Raw genomic sequence first — 6,865 nt, 5'->3', positions numbered from 1 at the left:
TGACTCCACTCTTCACAGATGCCCGTAGCTCATGTGTAGGTACCATATTTTTTGTAAGGTACATTTGTCTTGCTAGGAACACTGTGATGGCTTTAAACAGAGACTGGAATGTAAGCCTTTAGCTATGGGAAGAGGAATCATCTTCTACAGATACAGGGTATATGAGGCCTGTCACTTGGCAGTTAAACTGTCACAGTTGTTCACTGTTGCTAAGGTGATGGCTTGGTTTGGCCTTTCATACACAGCACCCAAAAACGGTCAGTCTGGTTGGTCATTTGGTGGACATTCCATCCCAAGCTATTGGTCCATAATTGTAGGCCAACAAAGGTTTGGAATTTGGAATTCCGTCAGATACGAATTGATTGGCTGGAGGTCCCAGCTGAGGGGAATATAAGGCCGGGATCAGCACTGTTTGAGGGGTCAGTTGAACAGTCATCGGTGGGCAATGAAGAGAATGGGCAAAGAAACATTGAAAGCCAAAAGGAAGCCGAGAGATTGAGCCCGAAGCAAACTGAAGAAAATGGAGAACCTCTGCTGGATGCTGAAATGATTTGAGGTGAGAACTAAGGAGGACTCTGGCAGCAGTCTTGGGGAAAACTGAGGTCAAATTAACAAGTAGAAGCTGACCAGAGTGAAGACTTTAGATGACGATCTCGGTAAAACTGGAATGGAAAGGTACCCTAGAGCAATGAATCCTGAGCCACGCTTCTAGGAATGCCCTCCAGATAAACCTATGAGTTAACTGGCAGGGTGTGTGTGTGATTGGAGTTGGAGTTGGAGAGTAAGAAAAAAGAATAATTTTAATTCTTATCGTTTACACTATTGTCTTATTTATTTTATAGTACAGTACATTGATTATTGCTTTCATTTTATGGATCAATGGTCTCGTTAGATAGTAAAATTCCTGTTAAATTGCTGTTTTAGGGGTTGTTCGGCAGTGCGAAGCAGGTGCTTGGCACATATCGCGCTGCCGCTTTTATACTTTTCCCCACAACCACCCTTCAAAATGATTGGGCAATAGCCCTGGGTGATTGTGGTGCCACCCTGGCGTAAGGGTGATAGCTCCACCCACACCAGGGTGGGGTGGGGGGAACCGGTTTGAGGGCCTGCCCGCAACCAGGACCATCTATTAAGATGATCCCATTTGTGAGAGAGAGGGAGGAGAGGCTTTGTGAGCAACAGAAGCCCTCGGGGTGCCTTTGCATCTATGGGTGCCACATTGAAGCAGCTATGACTAGGGTCACCAAAGCCCTGTATGTGGTACTAAAAGCATACAGTGTCCATTGGTATCCAAGAGATCTGTGGATCATGGCACATCTTCAGAACTGGTCATATTTTCCTATGGGGAAAAGCACTTTCAGTGCCAATGTAAGTTTTTTTGCTGCCTGAAGCAGAGCTGAAATGCTATTCATCTAGGGCTAACACTTTGTATGATACAGGAAGGCGTTGTTTATATACCAGTTCTTGCCTTTGCTTGTTCCCCTTGAAACTACCACCAGAAGCAGGTCAATCCACTCTGCTGCATAACAGGGCTGACAACGTATTTAAAAGCAAAAACAGTTTTACTCATATTTAATATTAATATTAATAACTAATATTTTCTGCCAATCTTTGTACATAATCCAGCATAGAATCAGAACCTAACACTTTGGTTGTGACCATCTACCTTGTCCTCTCAAACCAATGGAACGTAAGTCTAATGCCATCTGCAAAATTTTAAGTAGTCACCAGAACCCATCCCTAGGGATCCAGAGATAGTCACTTAATCTACCGTGTGTGTGTGTGTGTGTGTAATGTTCTTATATACAGATGAAAATGAACACGGGTGCTCTTTGAGGGCATCAAATTTTGCAAATAATGCTTTCTCCTCCCCAAGATTTGAACTAACAATAGTGTTCTATAGAACACTGCATGTCTTCTGTGCTTCATGACAGTGTTCTGACACTTATCACCTTGGACACCATATGAAACGTCAGTTTTATTTTACTGTTGTGACAGACTGAATGAATATCAGTTATCAGTTGTGTCAAGACATCCGCTTTGAAAATCTGGTTGACCGATCTGTTTATATTGTGTCTGAATTTAATGAAAAAGAGAGAGGAAGATTTCCCTCTGGTGGCTAGACTAGGGCATTGGAGAAACTGAGAAAAGTGGTGAAAATACAAATTTATTTGGTTTGACTATTGGCTTGAGGAGTAGATCACGTTATTTTGAAATTTTTAAGACTCATCAGGCTACATTAACATGCCATAACAGCAATTATTATTGTTGTTATTTATTGAATTTATATACCACCCTATACCTGGGGGGCAAAATATGGTCTGAAGCTCAACATGAAAAAAACTAAGATCATGGCCACTGGGCCCATCACCTCCTGGCAAATAAAATGGAGGCAGTGAGAGATTTTACTTTCTTGGGTTCCATGTTCACTGCAGATGGTGACAGCAATCACGAAATTAAAAGATGTCTGCTTCTTGGGAGAAAAGCAATGACGAACCTAGACAGCATCTTAAAAAGCAGAGACATCACCTTGCCAATAAAGGTCTGTATTGTTAAAGCTATGGTTTTCCCAGTAGTGATGTATGGAAGTGAGAGCTGGACCATAAAGAAGGCTGCTTGCCGAAGAATTGATGCTTTTGAATTATGGTGGAGGAGACTCCTGAGAGTCCCATGGACTGCAAGAAGATCAAACCTATCCATTCTTATGGAAATCAGCCCTGGGTGCTCACTGAAAGGACAGATCGTGAAGCTGAGGCTCCAATACTTTGGCCACCTCATGAGAAGAGAAGACTCCCTGGAAAAGACCCTGATGTTGGGAAAGATTGAGGGCACAAGGAGAAGGGGATGACAGAGGACAAGATGGTTGGACAGTGTTCTAGAAGCTACCACCACGAGTTTGACCAAACTGCGGGAGGCAGTGGAAGGCAGGAGTGCCTGGCGTGCTCTGGTCCATGGGGTCACGAGGAGTCGGACACGACTAAACAACAACAACAAAATACCTGGGGGGCAGAATGGTAAAGACAGGACCCAGTAGGATGCACCTGTGCTGGGCCCAGGGGTTAACCTGAGCAACGCGGTCCAGGTCCAGTTCCGAATCCAAGGATTCCACGAGGAGTCAGTCCAACAGGGCCAAGGCAGGAAACCAGGCTAGGACAGGCACAGGGTAACAGGCAGGTTCCAGCAAGCAGCAATGTTGCTCCCGTAACCTGGGGCAGGGTCTGGCAGCCATTTATCTCTGATGCGGTAATGGCCGGTCCTGATCCCCTGGTGACTCACCCTGTCTCGTCCAAAGGTGAGCACTCCTCCTGCGAGTACTCAGGTCTCTCCTTCTCTCAGACCTGAGTCTCTGCAGCTCGGGAGATATCAGTGGGTTACTAGACCCAGAGGACGCCTCAGCCTCTCCTGACCCAACTGGTAGTGGAGCAGCTGTACGTGATTGCCCAGCAGAGGTCAATGAGGTAATCCCCACATCTGGAGCCAGGGCAGGCTCAGGCTCCTGACTCGGCCCAAATGGTGCTTTTTGCAGGGGAACCTGTGCAGACTGGGGCTCTTCAGATCAGGCCCCAGATTTGGTTCAGATGCCGCCTGAGGCAGAGGATCCAGTGCGGACCGAGACTCCTCCGGTTCCGAGTCCGAGCCCCAGTCCCAGGCCATCACAGCACCAATGTAGCAACCTTTTTGGTTGAATCAAGAGCACAAATCCATCTTGCCTGTGTGGTATAGCAGCTAAGAGCGGTAGATTCATAATCTGGTGAACTGGGTTCGCTTCCCCGTTCCTCCACATGCAGCTGCTGGGTGACCTTGGGCCAGTCACACTTCTCTGAAGTCTCTCAGCCCCACTCACCTCACAGAGTGTTTGTTGTGGGGGAGGAAGGGAAAGGAGAATGTTAGCCGCTTTGAGACTCCTTCGGGTAGTGATAAAGCGGGATATCAAATCCAAACTCTACTCTTCTCTTCTTGCTGTGATGTGATGTTTGTCAAGTGATGGAATTCAAATAGAAAAGATTAGTACCAAATATTCAGCACATAATTGTGTCATAGTGATGGCTGAAATGCCACTATGTATTTGCTTTTTTGATTCGGTTCATTCTCAACTCCCTTACCCATGTCTTGTTTCTCTTCATCCCCTGACATTCCCACTGACTTCCGCCACCTTCCATTGCCTCGTTCCTGCACCCTGGGGCCTCTGTGATGTGGGGCTATTCCCTCACCCCACTTGTATTACATCTCCTCGTAATATGTTATATAACAGCAAAGATATGAGTTGAGTTTCCAGCTCCTTGCAGAGAACAGCATTAAATCATAATTAAAAAAAAAAAAAACAGATTCAGAGAAAACCCTTACAACGGAAGTCTTTCATCTTCATTGCCACAGTTGAAAGCATATATTACAGGAATTCTTAGAATTATCTCTCCCAGAAGTAAGAGCTTAGGGAGTTTTATTAGAAAATGTATATTTTCTAATTCTTTTGGAAGCAATTATGCAGCCTCACTATACGCGCTCATCTCCGAGCAAGAGAATTTTAATTATTTTGATTTCATCAGCAGAGTTCCATAACTCTTGCATAGCAGGAGTCTATTAAGGAAAAGCTTGCAAGACAGTTTATATGGAGTGAATTTGCTGAGAGAGCCACTCCTGGGTAGTGAGCTTGCTCATCAATCCTGATTTATCTTTTTGTCTTGATTTACTCTTCAATCCCAGCTTCTGGCTTGTCACAAACAACTGTTGCCCTCACATATTGGTAGAAGGGCCAGCCTAAGACACAGCAGATTCTGTGCTGCTCCAGCTCCTGCCACCTTCACTCTCCACCTCCAAAACACCCAGTTGCATGGGTTACCACCAGCAGTAACTTATATCTGGTTTGGCAGGTGTATTGGGGCTCTCCGTGGAGGTTGTTAAGTATAGTACAGTGGAACCTTGGTTCTCAAACTTAATCCATTCCGTAAGTCCGTTCGACTCCTGAAACCATTCGAAAACTAAGCTGCTGCTTCTGATTGGCTGCAAGAGCTTCCTGCTCTCAAGTGGAAGTTGTGCCGGACATTCGGCTTCCAAAAAAGTTTGAAAACTGGAACACTTATTTCTGGGTTTTCGGCATCCAGGAGCCGATTTGTTCGTTAACTAAGCCATTCGAGAACCAAGGTACCACTGTAATTTAATTGACCGAGATTATAAATACTTTTAAGCATGACTATGTATTTAAATTTGATTGGTAACTGAATTCTAGAGCAGTGTTTCCCAACCGGTGTTCCGCGGCACACTAGTGTGCCGCGAGACGTTGCCTGGTGTGCCGTGGGAGGGAGGCGGGCGAGTCGGGCGGCGGGAGCGCAAGGCTTGCGGGCGGCAGTTGGCAGCGCGGAGCACGGGGCGCCCTTTGGAGGACGCCCCGTGCTCCGCGCTGGTGTTCGCCAGCCTTGCGCACCTGGGGGCGCGTGGGGCGCCCTGAAACAGAGGGTTCCCCATGCTGCGGACTTTAGCCTGCCGTCCGACGCGCGGGGCGCCCTGAAGCAGAGCGCCCCTCGCGCCAGGCAGACATGGGCCAGCCCCACAAGCTCGGGGGACAGCGGGGAGGCGCAGCACTGCCATCCCACTGTTCCCCGACCTGGTTTTGGGGGGGGGGGGAAATAAAGGGAAAATTTTTTTCCTTTATTTCCCCCCCCAAAAAAGTAGGTGCGTCCTATTTCATAATAAAGTAATTATAAAATACTTTCTTTGTGTTTATTTGATGCCTATTAAAGAGAGTTACTTTATATATAGTCAATATAGGCACACGGTTAATTTTTTAAACATTTTCTAATGGTGGTGTGCCTCGAAATCTTTTTCATGAAACAAGTGTGCCTTTGCCCAAAAAAGGTTGGGAAACACTGTTCTAGAGAGTTCTCTAGTAGTCACATGGGAGGTATCTAGTGAATGAGAGACTCCATTTAATGTCAGGCAAGATGACTGTGTTTTAGAATCCACTGTGAATACTGCTAAATTGAATAGAATGCTTGAGTGCTTCGTCTTTGCTTGAAAGACAGAAAAGCAGAAGGAAAAGGTAAAAGTGGAAATCTCTCATAGGAGCTGCAAGGCATGGCCTAACTGAGATACAGAAGGCTGAGTACTGAGCTCTGGAAAGGGATTAAAATACAGTTTGTTTGGAAGTTAGAAGAAGCCCATGCTTGGAGAAGCACGTAACTGTAAATATTCTGTTTTAATTCATTTATAACTAAGTTTCTGCAAGTAAAGTTTTTGAATGTTAAAGTATTGACATTGGTTTAATTTCCAAAGAAGGGTGTCAGTCACATATACGATTTGAGCTTCTTAGCTGAAATTTCACTAACTTCAACAGGGGTTCCCATCTCCCAGAGTTTGGCAGGTCTGGGTGTGAAACATCTCTGCTGCATCCAAACCCCCTCCAGCGTTGCAGACCAGAAGTCTTGCTTGCTCTGTTCAGAGGCATTCTGGATTATTTATCCTGTGAATGTTAAAGTGAGCCACAAGTGCAATCCATAGAGGCAGTCTCCGTTTTCTCTCCTTTGTTTGCCTGCCTGCTGCTCAACGCAATAAGCAAATGCAGACACTGTATATAAATACTTGATCCCAAGCAGAAATCAAAGGATAACACTGAGTGTTCTGAAATTCAATCATACCATCTAATGGAGGACCCAAGAGTCTAGCATTTCACAAGAGGGATCAGAGTCTGAACTCCACAAAGCCGCCATTTGATATATGCAGCAAGCGACAGTCACACTGTTGTTTCGCCAGCCACTTATGAATAGGCAAACAAAAATGAACACAGGAGGATATCAAAAACCACAGAATAAAAGAAAGGTCAAGAGTGTAAGATGGATTCTCTGTAGCTGCGGCAGAATGCTTCCCTGCAGGG

General features: G+C 45.6%; 1 long non-coding RNA gene across 2 annotated transcripts; it reads left to right on the top strand.

Moving 5' to 3' along the window:
* Positions 1–261: 261 nt before the first annotated feature.
* On the top strand, positions 262–6,240 carry LOC309353859. 2 transcript variants are annotated; one of them, XR_014162086.1, is made up of 3 exons: positions 262–556; positions 1,627–1,690; positions 6,058–6,240. It is a non-coding gene; the product is annotated as an uncharacterized lncRNA (long non-coding RNA). The 2 variants fall into 2 exon arrangements; XR_014162085.1 differs by lacking the exon at positions 1,627–1,690 and having other exon boundaries at positions 6,014–6,240.
* Positions 6,241–6,865: the final 625 nt, after the last annotated feature.

The sequence above is a fragment of the Podarcis melisellensis genome (genome assembly GCF_964234715.1).
Source record: "Podarcis melisellensis genome assembly, chromosome: 12".
In the NCBI taxonomy this organism is placed as follows: domain Eukaryota; kingdom Metazoa; phylum Chordata; class Lepidosauria; order Squamata; family Lacertidae; genus Podarcis; species Podarcis melisellensis.
Note: the sequence above shows the minus strand (reverse complement) of the source record. Positions and strands in the feature narration are given on the sequence as shown.